Below are 15,096 nucleotides of genomic sequence, written 5' to 3' on the forward strand. Positions count from 1 at the left end.
CCAAAACAGAGGATCTATTTGGCAGAAACCAAAGAGATCAACCAGGATAAAGAACCTTGAATTGGAAGTGTTGGGGTTTAAGTTGCTTTACTGCATCAGGATCTGACCAGCTCACCTTCATTGATTACTGTGTATCAGTGGGTGGCTTAGAGAAATGGATCAATAACTGTTTGCATTTTTTTTTAATGAACAAAATAAGAAGTTCCCAGCAGAGTTTATTTGTAGACCAGAAGGATGCAGGTTTAAAAAGTAAAATGCTAAGAAGCTGGGGGTATAAGGCACCCTGAACACTCGCACATTATACTCGCCCCTGTGCCGGTGGGTAACTGGGATGTCCTCTGAAGTGATGTACACATGAACGTGTGTGTATGTGTGTGTCGGCGTACTCCCATCAAAACCAAGATGGCGGCCTAGCGCTCAGCCGGCTTGACTCCGTGACTGACAGAGGAGGCAACCGCTCTTACTGTGGGAGTAACGGAAAGACTCCGAGGGAAAGCAGAATAAAACGAACCGCGCGAGCAGCGCACCTTCACCCCGCAACAGTGATGCAGCTGCTCCGGTAAACCACCGAGTGAAGTTCCGTGTGAGAACCGATTTGACGTTTCATAAGCGGGTAAGTAGGGAATGATGAACCGTTACTGGGAGACTGTGGAGGGATTTACCGAACAGCTGCCGCCGCGGCTCAGGACTAACGCACGTTATGCTAGCGATGTCGGTTTGTTTAGACGTGTTCATTGTGCCACTGATTTTATCCTCATTATATAACTAAGCCCTCCTTTCTTATGTTTAGCCTGGAGCTGAACGTTAATCCACAGGTTGTTTGAATCGAATCAATTAGGAGAATCTAAATTTCACTACATTTAGCAGACAAAACCACATCAAACCCGATGTCACCCGGTTTTCAACCCGCTAAGCGTGCACATCAGAGCTAAAAATAACCCCAAATATTTCTTTACCCTTTCTACACTCTACAACCTGAACGTCTCTTTATGTTTTTCATTAGCTTTCCCATCAGAGAATGTGTAATATGGTGCAGAAGTTGCACTGTTTGTATGTGTTGAGTGATTTGTTGCTAAGACTGTAAAGTATGTGAGTGGAAACAATATTTTTAAAGCTCTCAATTGGTGTGGGCTAAAAGGACCGATGGATTAGAAGGATAGTGTTTATGCAAATTAACCTTAGTAGATGGTAAGCGTGTGAAAGTTGAAGATGTGTGTCATATTAGCGTTGCAGAACGGAAACTCATCAACTCCATCACTGAAACAAATCTAGAGCAGAGGCGGTTCTGATGGTGCCTTGGGTGGGCTGATCTCTACTGGCCCCCCAAACAGCCAAACACATTCCCACTCTCTACAGATAAAGTTGCTCAAAATTTGATTAGAGGATCAAAATATAATCAAATCTGTATAAAATAATGCAGAATAAGAGAGAAATCCCCCTTTTTCCAGCCACAGTTTAAAACAGGAAGAATGTACTGTAACATAACTGGCTAAAAAAGGAAGTAATACTATAATGCTATTGGCAAAATATGAACTAAATATACTAATTTTCTAACCCAAGGGGTTTTTCCAGAGTATTCAAACTCTGGGACTTTTTCACCATTTCCCACTTTGCAGCTACCAACTTCATTGTATATTACTGTGTTTTTTGTCAAAACACTGTATGATTGTGACATAGAAGAAGAAAAATAAATCATTTTTAAATGTATTTATATTCCAAAAGACCCACTGTCCTGGATGAGAGGACCTGCAGAAAATATTCCATCTGTTTGATGTATCAGGCTTTTAGAGCTTCAGAGAGAGCAGAGGTTTCCTTCCTTACTCATTTGTCTAATATTATTTTTCAGTGTTTCACAGGCTGTAAAGCCCTTTCAGATCTCTTGTAGTATCAGAAAACAACCTGCAGCCGTTCAATTTAAAACAGATTTTTATCAACAGAGCAAAAAAACCCAACTAAATCTCACTCCAATTCAGCTTTAAATTAAAAATAAATTATTATTTTACAAGCAATTCAAGAAAGCCAGCGTTTGTGCTCATAAAAACATAAAAATAAAGAAAAATGACTTGTGGAACTGCAAATAAGCTGTAAAATGTTTACAGATACTTTTTTCTTTGCATGTTGGTTTGTATTCCCCAACTTTTGATGTCCATTGGGATGGACATTCAGCTTTGAAAAAACTCCTGCAATTTAATGATGGAAAATAGTTTCGAAATAACTTCAAATATTATCATTGGAAATATTTAAAATATAAATATTAATTTTTTTCAATTTTTAGGACCAAAATGATCATAATTCATATATGTAGCAAAAAAAAAAAAAGTCAGGCAAAATTTTTTTTCCCAAATCAGTTCCTGTCTTATGAAACTTTAACAGAAACTGTAGGTGTGTTTCTGCATCTGGTGAATTTTTGGTCAAAACATGTTTGTTCTACCATACACTGGCTTCCCCCAGTGTATTATAAGCCTGGCAGCCCACCAGGCTATACTTGTGCCCCCACCAGACTAAGCATTGCTTATTTATTTAAGGTTTTTTTTTATGTTTGCATTTTTAAGACTTTATTTTTGGTGTTCAGGTATTAATCTTCCGATAACACCTAATTATCAAGTGATATTTTCAGGTTTTCTGTCAACTTTAAACATTTTTTAATTCAAAAACATGATGGGCCGCTGGATGAATGACTGCCCAAGCGCCCCAACCACCGGGCTTAGCAAATTTTCTGGGGGAAACCTTGTTCATAATAAAAGTACTCAAATAAAAGTAAAAAGTACAGCGTGGTAAAAATACTGCTAAATTTTTATAAAAAAAAAAAAAAGATACTCAAGTAAGTTTAATTGAGTAAATGTAATTAGTGACATTTACTAGTAGTTAAATGTAATTGGTCAATATAAGACATACTGACCAATGTCTTATTGTTCAGAATCATTCAAATGACAAAATCCCTGTTTTTTATTTGTTTAAACCCAGAAATATATCATGTCCATTCCAGTGGACGTCAGGTCTGAAGGGGTTAAAACCTCAAAGACGTAACTTTTACTTTATACATACAAACCTTTTGTTTTTCAACTTTTAATCTCATTGAGATTGGAAGATTGTGTTGCTTTTCTGCACGTTAGTCAAGTCTTTGACCTTCTGTCGAACTGTTAATGTCCAGAGGGCAGAGAGTTGTTCTTTTATAATGCCAGAGAGGAAATAAAGGTCATACTGGAAATGAAGGAATGCTGTCTGACTGAAAAGGGCCAAATGGTGCGCAATGTCACTGCCAGACCTGGTTGTGCAGGATTTACAGCGGTGAGTGAAACATCAAAAAAAGACTAGACTAGACTGAGTCTGCTCATTGAAGCCTCAAGGTAACCCAGATTCTTTGATAAAACCTGCTGTCTGTCTGTCTCTGGTGGCTGGGATGGGTTTTAATTCCTTGGGCGCGCGGTGGTTATTTTGCATCCCGAGTATTCACTGAACACAAACAAAACGGAAAAGCAAGCTGACTATACACAGTGTCATTCTGCAGAACGGGGCAAAAGAACCCATTTCTTTTTAAAATGATTCCAAGAAAAAACATGGAAGTTTGTTTAGGGACGCACCGATCCACCTTTTTTTTTTAACCACTCCCGGGGGTCTTTTGTGGGCTCTAGTGTCCCTTATATGAAAGTAGGCTGACAGGAAAGGGGGAAAGACATGTGGCAAATGTCGCCGGGTCCGGGAATCGAACCTGTGACGAGGACTCAAGGTCTCCAAACGTGGGTCGCGCTATGCCTTACGCCACCACAGCACGCCCCTGATCCACCTTTTTGACCAATATCTGAAGTTTTGTATTGTCAAATACCAATTTGATACAGAAAAATAGAGCTGAGTTGACTTAAAACATTTAGTTTTTTAAGTACAGACATAAATATATTCATTTGGTAACTCTAAGTTACCAAATGAATTTGCACACTTAGCTTAGCTTCCCCAACTTGGTCAGACATGTAAACAGCGCAACTCTAATTTGGTCAGTCAGTGAAATTATGAGTAGAACAGCCAATGTAAATGAATAATAAGGAAACTGACAAAAACAATAGGTTGACTACCTTGGTAAAACGTAATGATAACTTTCTTTCAAATGGTTCAGAAAGAGCAATTAGGAATTCTAGATCTAATGTAAAATAAATAATAAAGCATGACATCACTCAGACTGCAAACCATAGAACAAGACTGAATAGATCAACCCTTATAGGTTGGTCACATTGTCACCAATACCTGATCTGGATTTCTTTTCAATATTGGGACTGATACATCGGATTGGTGCATCTTTAGGTTTGTTGTTAACACTACGGCTGGGAGATAAATTGATTCCATCGTTTAATCAAATTTTTGGTTTTTGGAGATTTAATATTTGGAAAATGGGGATATTTCCACCAATGCTCTCCTTGGGTTTCCATAGTTCAGAGTGATGTCATCGCCTCCAGAGCCACCGTGGGTTTTATTGTTTTGTGAGACAGAAGACGAGCTCTCTTATCAAACTTCCTCTTGTTTACATTTGATGCATTCAGAATTAATGTGAAAAGCTCCTTCCTCTCTCAGCAGGTTGTCTCGTTATGAAACGACTGCGACACCATAAAGCGATTCCCATGTGGAAGCAACAACAGCCTGTTCTAGATGGTGATAATTTTAGCTTAAATCAAAACACAAGGGTTATTAAAATCACTGAGAAATTTGGCTGAGGAAACTGGGTTGGATGCAGCTGGAGCTCAAAGAACTGCTGAGATTGAGCAACAGTTGAAGTGATTTGCATCCCAGTCTAGTGAGAATTGAAAAATTGTTTTCAGTGCTCAAACTTGCAGTTATTTTTATTTTGTTGTGTTTAGAAACCAGCTATTTATTTACCATGTCAACAGAAATAATTTCTGGTCTGAAAATGATAGTTAAGTATAGTCATAATGTGCATAAATATCACATCTATTTGGGGATTTTTTTTCAATGGTATGACTGTACAACTTTAGTACTTAAAGAAACTATTCATTGCACTAGTTTGAAATAACAGTTGATTTTTCTCTCATTCGCTGTCGTGTTAGAACATCCAGTAGGACTGGGACGATTAATCAAATTAATCGATTATGGAAACTCAAAAGGTATGAAAGATGTATTATTTACTCAAATTTACATTTCAGACTAAAAACTCTTGGCTTTCATTGGACTGCTGCGTTGTAGTAGTCCAATGAAAATGACTGGACTACTACGATTAATCAGGGCTCAAACGATTAATCAGATTAGTTTCTGATTAATTGATTTTTGAAATAATCAACTAATTTAGTAGTCAATTAATGATTGCCTGGAGTATACAGACTCAAAAAAGGCCATTTGCTGAAATAACACACTTGAAACAATAAATAAGCCCAAACTGTACAAAAAATAAATACATTTTTCAGTCAAGATAAAAAAAATATTTAAATCTTTAAATGTGTTCTAATTTCACAAGGTTAAAAAAAATCTCCTATTAGCCATTTGCTCTCTAATGATTAATTTGTTGATCAAAAAAATAAGAGATTAATAACTAAATCAATCAGTAACTAAATTAATCATTACCTGTTAATGTAGGTGCACAGAATGATGCTGCCATCACCACGTTTAACAGTTGGTGCAGTATTTTAAAGTTTGGGAGCTTTGCTTTGACTCCTCCAAACTAGGGCTGCAGCTAACGATTATTTTAGTAACCGATTATTCTGACAATCGATTAATTGAATAAAAAAACTAGCACTTGCTGCAGATTTTTCATTTAACCGCTTAATCACAGCCTTTTATATACAATACTAGGAATAATGTGTTAAACAAGCAATTCAATTATTTTAAATGGGATGGCAACAGGTGCTTTAAATGAGAATTTAAACCAGGTGAAGCTAAAAACTATTCCACTTGAAGAGTTTTGGGTAGGATAAGCTTACAATTAAGTGTATTTTTATCTTAATGCAAAATGTATAAATGTTCTGAGTACTTTTGTCTTAATTATTGCTCTGAGTATGTTGTTGTTTTAAGCAAATAACTTATCTTTTTGAGTCTGTACTCTTCAGTAAACAAGTTTACTAACTTAGTTGAAGATAATTTTAATTATTGATTAATCACGATTAATCGTGATTAATCCAAAACATAAAATTGGTTTATTTTAGATGAGGAAAAATGCTATTAAGAAAAGTTAAGCTAAGATTAATCAACAGGACAACAGACGGATCAAGGTAATAGTTTGTAATGTACATATTGTAACGAAGGATTATTGAATTTGGCCTCGGATGCCCTGTCGGCTGTTTTCCTCTGGGAAAATCATCGCTGTGACTTAATCAGACCCAAAGCTCTCAGCCGGTTCAAACAGTTCGGCTTATTTGTGTGAACGAAATCATTGTTTATACCCCAAGTTTGTTGCAACACGGCATCTCGTTTCCCTGAATACATGGAGAACGCCCCAGCTGCTCTGAGATCCTCGCAAATTTCAACTTCCCCAATCGATAACTCATTAGAAAACACTAACAATGACTCTTTCTAAGTGTATCAACATGCTACAATCTAATTCTGTTTAAACAAGTGGCTGTAGAAGCTGAACAAATGGCCTTGGCCGCTATGTGAGGCTGGCAGGGAGACAACTCTGCAAACAACTGAATACAAACTGCAATAATGATAATGGAGTCCTCTGTGTTTATTATAAGGCAAAGGACTTTTTCTGTATGGAGAGTGAAGAGTGCCAAATTCCAATAAATAAAGTTAAAAAAAGTAAAGTTAGCATAACTGATCTACTTCCCTCTCTCTTGCTTATTTTTCATTTTTATTAAAACTTTTTGCTGATCTGTGAAATGTGACACTGAGACTTTATCGAGCTGGAGTGTTGACAATTATTAGCAAAGTACTGCATCTATTTTTCTTTTATATATCATGCCTATACTGCAAAAGCACAAAATGTTACCAAGTATATTTGATCTGGTCTCTAGAGCAAATGTCTCAGTACACTTGAAATAAGACAAAATTAACTTAGAAGCAACTTTTCAGTTAGATATAGCAGCTTCTTTAGAGTCAATAATTTCATAATATTGATGAAAAAGTTCTAGTTCTATTAGCAGATTATTTTTCTTATTACAAGATATTTTGTTACAAGTGAAATAATTTGCCAATGAAACCAGTACTTTTTATCATTAAGAAAGGATTTACTTAAAACCAGAGTTAGGTAGTAACTAGTTACATTTACTTGAGTATTTAAAAAAAGTATTTTAGAGTGTACTTTTAGTCAATCAATCAATCAAATTTTATTTGTATAGCACATTTCAGCAGCAAGGCATTTCAAAGTGCTTTACATCAAATCAAACACAGAAACACAATGCAACATAGAATCAACAATCAAAACAGAACATTAAGTCAGATCCCGTCAATAAATTTGTAATTGATTATGTTCCAAATACAATCCTAAACAGGTTGGTTTTTAGATGTTTAGATGTAAGCATTCTAAACATCTCTTCTTGAAACAAGCTCCTATATCTTGCTGAAAGTTACTTGTAAGCTAACCTTGTGTTATTTTAAGTTTACTAAGATATTTGCACTAAAAAACAGATATATTTGGTTAGATTTTGTGTTCCTGCAGTGTACATTGAAGATTTAGTGCGTCACATTGACAACTTGGCAGCTAAAACCAATGGGAGTCATCAGCCTTTTGCGATCTTGCTCGCTTGACGTCATGTTGCAAAGTGTCTATATTCAATTTATTTGTCTGCAGCTGGGTGCTTCTGCTTTTCCTGATATTCCACCAAAAAATTTTGAGGAGCAGAGTTGAAATGGAAATTACAGGCATTTCTGCTGTCAATAGTAATGATTTGTCTTTAACTTTGGGTCATCTTGACCAAAAAAAGGCTGTACTATAAAAGAGAAGCTGCCAAAGAACAAGTGAGAATAGTATGACATGTTTCTGGGGAATAACGTCCACAAACAGCAATTAGCTTAAAGAATAAAGAGTGTTGGAGAGAGGCAGGGTGTATCATTGTTTAGTGGGTGGCCTCTGCTTTTGAATTGGATATCTACCTTTTGTTAAGTCTTAAAATCCTTTATTTTTCCCAAACAGCAAAGTCTATAATCTGTACACACAAACAGTGGGAATTAATCTAGTTCTGGTTCTGGTGGAGGGCATTTCCCCCCCTTATTCTTTCAAATACTTCTTTACTATCTCTACATCAAGATGTGGAAACTGTAATTAATGTCTTGTTTTAATTAACCTGCAGTAAAAATAGGCTTTCTTGGCGTGTTCCAGATTCAGTTTTCCCCACTTGGAGGAAGGATTTATGAGTTTTATTGGATTCTTCAGTGATCAAGTCTGTATTCCTCTGCTGGTGTTTGTAAGCATGAAGCTTAATTCCCTGCTGTTTCATTCTAGTGATTCAGGGAAAAGAAAGGAAAGGCTGCCAGCTAATTTCTGTATTTACATAAATAACTCTGGCTCAATTGATGCTACAGTCCTGGTTTCTGGCAGCCGGGAGATTAAAAGATCAACTAGAGACCACGAGGCTGGACTGTGAGATCGGGTTTCATGGAGACTTTGTGTTTAATGTCCCCAGATCTCTGCATTTCCTCCAGGCTATAATACTGAACACACAACTGGGATGTGAAGACCTCCTGCTGCACTCAGCAGGAAGCTGCAATGTTGCAACTACTAACCCAAATTCACTCACAATTCACACATTTTACTAGCAGTTTTTACCAATCATCACAACTTTTCCACAAATCTGACCAATCACCTTAAAGTTTTTGGTGTTTCTTTCTTTTCTGACCAACTAAACGCTGCAACTCTGCTGAATTTTGACCAATCTCCTCAACCCGCTTCTAATTTAACTTCTAATGTTTCTTGAAAGCTGAATCTGCAATGTAAAATCTCAAAGATAAATCTCAAAGTTTCTGAGTTTCTTTCTAGCAAATTTTTGACCTTTTTAAACTTTTAAATTTTCTTGTTTTTTCTAGAACATTTCTGAGAATAATCTCAAAACTTCTGCGTTTTTATACCAAATTTTTAACTTTATAAGCTCAGAAATTCCTTGTTTTTTTTCTAGAAGATTTCAGAGATTTTTTGGTGGAAATTTACAGAAATTACAGCTCTTAATTTGAAGAAAAAAGTCAGGAGGAATTTTACAGAGTTGTGTAGTCTGTTGGCTTCGTTTGGGCTTATTTTGTAGACCTGGTTGCTTATTTCTTTCCCCAGATCTGGCAACCCTTGTGCAGGATTGAATGAATGCAGCATGGATGTAATTATAGGTGGGATGAAGATAATCATGAGGAACTGGATGAGAGTTTTTCTGCGTTGCTTTTTGTGGCCTTTCTCAACAGACGTTTTCTATCCCTTTTAACTTTTTACCTTGAACTTGAATTTAATCCGCTTCAGCATCTCTGGGTGTTGATTGAGGCCAAAATTGCTTCTTCAAAAGGAAAAAGCTCTGATTAAAAGTGATGTGTAAAGACTTGATGTTGCAGGAAGACAGAGGAACCGAAGGCCTGCCGCTTTCTGCTAACTAGAAGCAGATGTTGGACTTCCTACCGGCTTATGTTTATGTTCTTGAGCGCATTCCTTCACACCTCCACGTGTCTGCCCTGCTGCGGCTGTCTGGGTGCTGGATGTCTATTCAGCTGTGGCAGAGCGGTCCGACTGGCCCGCAACAACCTCCATCCTTCGTCCCTTCGGTGGTTTTCATTGGCCTCTTTCTCTATGAAGCTGAGGCAGCTGGAAATCGTTCCCCCTGTCACTTTGGCTCAAACTAAAACTCTTGTGAACGTGGACCGAGGGCTTGAGGGTTTTGGACATCTTATCCCACTCCTCCCAGAACTCCAACTGGGAATATAAGTCAGCGAGTTTAGGCAGGAAAGCTTTGTCGTGGAGCCAAGGTTTAAAGTTTGAGTCTCCAATTAAAATCTTGTCAGACCATTGCCAAATGTTCGTATATCCTGAAGAAAAATGAATAAACAGTCTGCAGAGTTTTGTGGATTACAGCATTTATTATTCAGCAATCCATGAGTTGAAATTCATTCAGTGTGAAGGAACAGCTCATTGTTTCATCAGATAGCTGCTTTGTATTAGGAAAAGAAGAAATGCTCAACTTCGATTTTTGGGCGTTCCCCTGGAGTTTCTGGTCAGTTGGCATTCAGAAAAGTGCAGTTAGCCAGAAAATTCAAATATTTGGCAGCAGATTTTAATTTGTGGACGTCAGACGCGATGTGAGTCACGGCTTTACATCATGCGGGCGCAGCTCCTTTAGAGGAACCCAATAATTATTTACATGTGAAGAATAAGGGAGATTATGCAGCACTGTATAGGAGAGTTTTAGGTTTAGTGCCCAAAATTTGTCCCGTTAGTCACAACCTTCAATGCATTTTGTCAGGTTTTCAGACGATAAATCAACACAGACCGTGAAGAAAATGGAAAATGATGCATGGTTTTCAAATTGTGGTAATAAATAAAAATTTGAAAGTGTTTCATGCAGTTACTCTTTTTGTACTCTAATGCAGTAAAATAAAATCCTGTGCAATCAAATGCATTAAAAAAAGCGTCCTCAAGGAAACCAATGTTCTGGTCAGAGGCACAGATATCCAATTATTTCCATACAAAACACCATGTGTGGCAGGAAACTATCACTCTACATAACTCTGAACTCATTCAAGTTGTCCTTAAATTAAATTGACATTAATCACAGGTCTTAAACAGGATTATTTCATTGTATATTCTTGCATAGTTGCTTTTCTTGCGGGACTTTTCTGTTGAGCAAAAGTTTAAGTTCTTCTGTAATTGGAGGGTTGAGGCTACTGCTAACTAGCTGCTAATATATCCTTGGTAGCTAACTAGCTAGTAAGGGTATATTTTTTTATACAGCGACAAAAATGAACATTTTTCAACTTGTCGCGTTGCATGTCTGAGAATCTGTAACATTACTTAAAAGATGATATTTGTTCTTAAACTGACTGACTTTGAGCTGGTTTATAAAACAAAGTGGAGAAATATTTGATGACTATTATGTGACATAACCTTCAGTTTATCTGAATACTTTTGCGAGACGATAAATATTCTTTATTTTGATTTTGAAGCAAATGGTGTCCTGTAGGAAGAAAAATCTGCAAGAAAACAGTTCATAAACAGTCTAGTTTGATTTTAAGATGGCTTGATCATCTTTTTGTAGATTGTGCATGTTTCAAAGTCTGGGACTGTAACCATATTTATAGGGCTGCAGCTAACGATTATTTCAGTGATTGATTAATTGATCGTTCTGACGATTAATTGGATTAAAAAGTGGCCCATGCTACAGATTTTTATGTAACCACTTAACCCATTTTTATACTGTTGCTGCATTTGCATTATGTATTTCTATTCCTCTAGTAAATCTGATCCAGCTGAAGCTAAAACTGCTGGTTTAGGAGTTTAGACTAAAACATATTTACAGACAGTCGTTTTTATCTTAAATGCAAATGCTTTTAAGCTTTGGCTTAATTACTGCTCCGACAATGTTGTTCTTCCAGCAAATGGTCTTTTTTGTGAGCCTGTATACTCCAGTTAAAAATAATCAATAACTACATTAGTTGACGATTACTTCAATAATTTATTTGTCATGATTGGTTCCTACATATTTATAAAAAATCCCTCTCTGTCATGTGTCTCGACAGTGTCCTTCCTTGTTGATTTCTGCAGACTGAGCTGGTTCTCCAGCAGGCTGTCCCATATATGTGACACATATAGCCGCATTTTGTCCTTATGTAACGAGCCGTAGTATTCCTGCTTTCTGCAGCTTTATATTTTTAGCAGGCGAGGATGCGTTACAGTCTCCAGGCCCGTCATATGACTCTGAGGGGCGAAAGGTGATACTGTGGGAGGTCTCTGCTGCTCTCATCTGTAAGACTGAAATGAATTAGATCATAATCTATTTTATAGTAAGCTGAGTCTCATGTAAAGTCCCTCCAGTTCAACCAGGAACGTCATTTTAGAGGCACACAATGATATTCCATCAAGTTTATACTTCAGCTTTGAATATGATTCTCAACTGATTAACTGCAGCATGCCTTCTTTTGTTTTTAGTCATTACAACAGAGCCACATGTTTTTGGGTATGTCATAATTTCTGCTTGGCGCTATATTAGTGAAAAACAGAGAATGTGTGGCCAGGCTCTTTTCTCTGCACGCATATGTTCCCGTTTCCAATGCTTCGGTTTGCTCACATTTTTATCAAGTAAATTACTCTCCTGTTGGGTATTTCATGTTCTATTCTGTTCCCTTCTTACTGAGGAAAGCACGTCCTCTGACACCAAGGGTTTCCAATCTTGGAACAGTACAATTCTTTTTCTATTGCTCAGACAGGAAGTGGAGCACTGACTGTGGTCTTGGACTTGGTGTCCTGAACAGATGTGTTTTAGTTCAACCAGTTGGACTCCCCACTTTTGCTAACATTTTGCATTTGGTCAAACCCACCTGGACTTTTTGTGGCCAGAAAGATAAGTCTTGGGGTGAATTCAGACCCTGTAATCAAACTCCAGTCCATTTGTCTTGAAAGTCCAATTTGTTTGTGGAAGTGTAAATATGCAATCAAACTCTGATGTAGACCAAAAATTTGGATTAAAGTGAACTCTGGCATCGTTTGAATGCCGAGCAGACCAGAGTCCGCTCCAGAAGCAGCTACAGCGCAGGGCATTCTGGGTAAATACAACCTAAACAAATGCAAGAGTCTAATAGTAGAGGGAGAAACGGTTCATAGTCTTACCAAAGACAAAAGAGAAATCCTACAACCGTTAAAATATGGCAGATTTTAGCAAAATGTTAACAAAACTCCATTTTTGTTAACATTTTGTGAAGAAGGAAGTTGCAGTCAGTCTCTTCTTCAGAGGTTTATGTGTTGTTTCCCTCAGCAGTTCTTGGTGCACCGCCTCCACAGGCGAGGAGGGGAATAAACCAAACCATTAGTTTGGTTTGTTTGATGCAGCGCAGTATGAAAGAAAAACACAGCAGCTGAAAATGTAATAAATGTTACAATTTCAGTCCCAAATCAAACCAAGTATACCAAACTATCAGGTGTGAAAAGACACTTAGTCTCATCTGACCAAAGCAGACACTGGTGTACTAAAATTCCCATTAAAGTTAAATTAGCTCAATATTTTCCCAAACAACCACTTGGCATGTGGTTTTGTAGTTGCTTTAGACACCAACATGCTCTAAAATGAGTTTCCATAATTTTGACTTTCCACATTTTGAAATATCGCATTAGAAAAGATTGATGGAAATGGCAAAATTCAAACTAACCTTCTACACATGTATCCTCATAGCCAATTGATGGAAACTCATAATTGGCTTTTTTTGTGACATTTTAAAAATTTACTTGAAATTCACATGACAAGTGGATGGAAACAAAGCTACTGTTAGCTGGAAGCTTTGTAGATGTTACTTCACTCGTCGTCGTCAAAGATAAACTTATCAGACTTTGTCACTAATCCAGTTGTTCAAATTAACGCTCTGATTGTAGATCAGGCCAAATGTAGGCTCATAATAAAATTTCCTGTAGACTGTCTGACTTGTAATCACTTCTACTACACTTGAATAATATGTATTCCCATCTTTCCCATTTTGAAAAGTAGCTATAAGAAATGAGCTGTTACAGGATTAAAAAAAAAAATCCTTTTTAAATCCAGTAATCAATCAGCCAATAATTTTGGCATCAGAAATCTGATAATAACAATTATTTCTTAACACTGAATAAATGTAATCAATTTAAAAGCTGTATTTTTCCATTTCTTTCTGTCTAAGACTAAAAGACTTTTATGTGGTTCAACACTTCTAATGTTTTTTTTGTCAGTGGTGCCAATAACTGCGGAGTGGAGAGGGGGTTGTACATTTAATAGGAGAATATGTCTGTAAATCTTTACACCCATACCTCCTGCTTTATCACAGCTGTATAAAAATCACTTGCCGCAGTAAATCAGCAGTGGCTGTTTTCTCGTCACGTTCCCAGAGTGTGGAAATGATGAGGCAAGACGTGTTCGTAATCTGAGCGCGAGAGCCAGAACACACTGAAACAGCGCTTTCTCACCATCTGTCAATAACACAGCAGCGGCAACCAGGCCAGCAAACAGATCTCTGTTTAAATCTAAACTCCTGCAAGGACTGTTGTATTTTAGCAACAAACACGCTTTATTCACAAAATGTGTGCAAAGAAACAGTCATTATGTTAGAAGAATGACATGCAGATTAGACTGAATCAACCAGAAACAGAAGATACAAACTTATCTGGACCTGGAGTTCATTTTCTAACTGTAAGGTGAAATATTTTTGGGTGCTAACATGCCAAAATCATTTTACAACTGGTGAAACATAAACTGTTTTAAGGCTGAAACAATTAATAGAATTAAAATAATTGTCAACTAATTTATTATTCAATTAATCGTTAAGAGTATACAGACTCAAAAAAGGAGAATTTGTTGAAAGAACAACAAATTCATGGCAGTAATTAATCCAAAACAGTACATATGTATATACACATACACACACACACGCACACGCATGCACACACATACACACACATACACACATATACACACATATACACACACGTGCACACACACATGCACACACACATACACACGCATACACACACATGCACACATTTTGCATTTAGGCCAAAAAATCCTGCCTGTAAATATGTTCTATTTAGGCTTTAAAATTGTTTCTTAAGTAAAAAAATTAATTTGGCTGTTTGTTTATTTGCAACTTTTAATGTATTTCTAAAATTGTATAAAAATGGATTAATCGTCAGAATAATCGATTAACCAATTAATCGATTATTCTGACGATTAAATCAACCAAAATAATAGCTAGATGCAACTCTAGTCCTGCGTTTTTGCCTTTTTTGATTTTAAACTAACTCTGCAAAGTTTTGCTTTATTCAGAGTGATGCAACAATTTGCTCCTACAGCTGTCATGATCCAAATGTGTTTTTGTGGTTACGGCATCCTTCATCCCAGGAGAATACAGGCAAAGGATGAATGCTCGCTGCAGCCCACTGAGACTCCTTCATGTCCTGAAGGTTTCTGTTAGTGAGCAGTGAGGCATGCTGGGAGATTACAACACCACACCCGCCCC

At 37.0% G+C, this 15,096-nt stretch overlaps 1 protein-coding gene across 6 annotated transcripts in view; it reads left to right on the forward strand.

Moving 5' to 3' along the window:
- Positions 1–354: 354 nt before the first annotated feature.
- The window catches only part of LOC122845316 (C-myc promoter-binding protein-like), a 66,078-nt gene continuing 51,336 nt past the window's right edge, over positions 355–15,096 (forward strand). For 2 of the 6 annotated variants that reach the window (XM_044141523.1, XM_044141553.1), the window contains exon 1: positions 355–613. The gene's annotated coding sequence lies outside the window, so the exon portion shown is untranslated. The remainder of the gene's footprint in view (positions 614–15,096) is intronic. The other 4 variants (XM_044141531.1, XM_044141563.1, XM_044141538.1 and 1 more) reach the window with 3 other exon arrangements.

Source organism: Gambusia affinis, linkage group LG02 (assembly GCF_019740435.1).
Source record: "Gambusia affinis linkage group LG02, SWU_Gaff_1.0, whole genome shotgun sequence".
NCBI lineage: Eukaryota > Metazoa > Chordata > Actinopteri > Cyprinodontiformes > Poeciliidae > Gambusia > Gambusia affinis.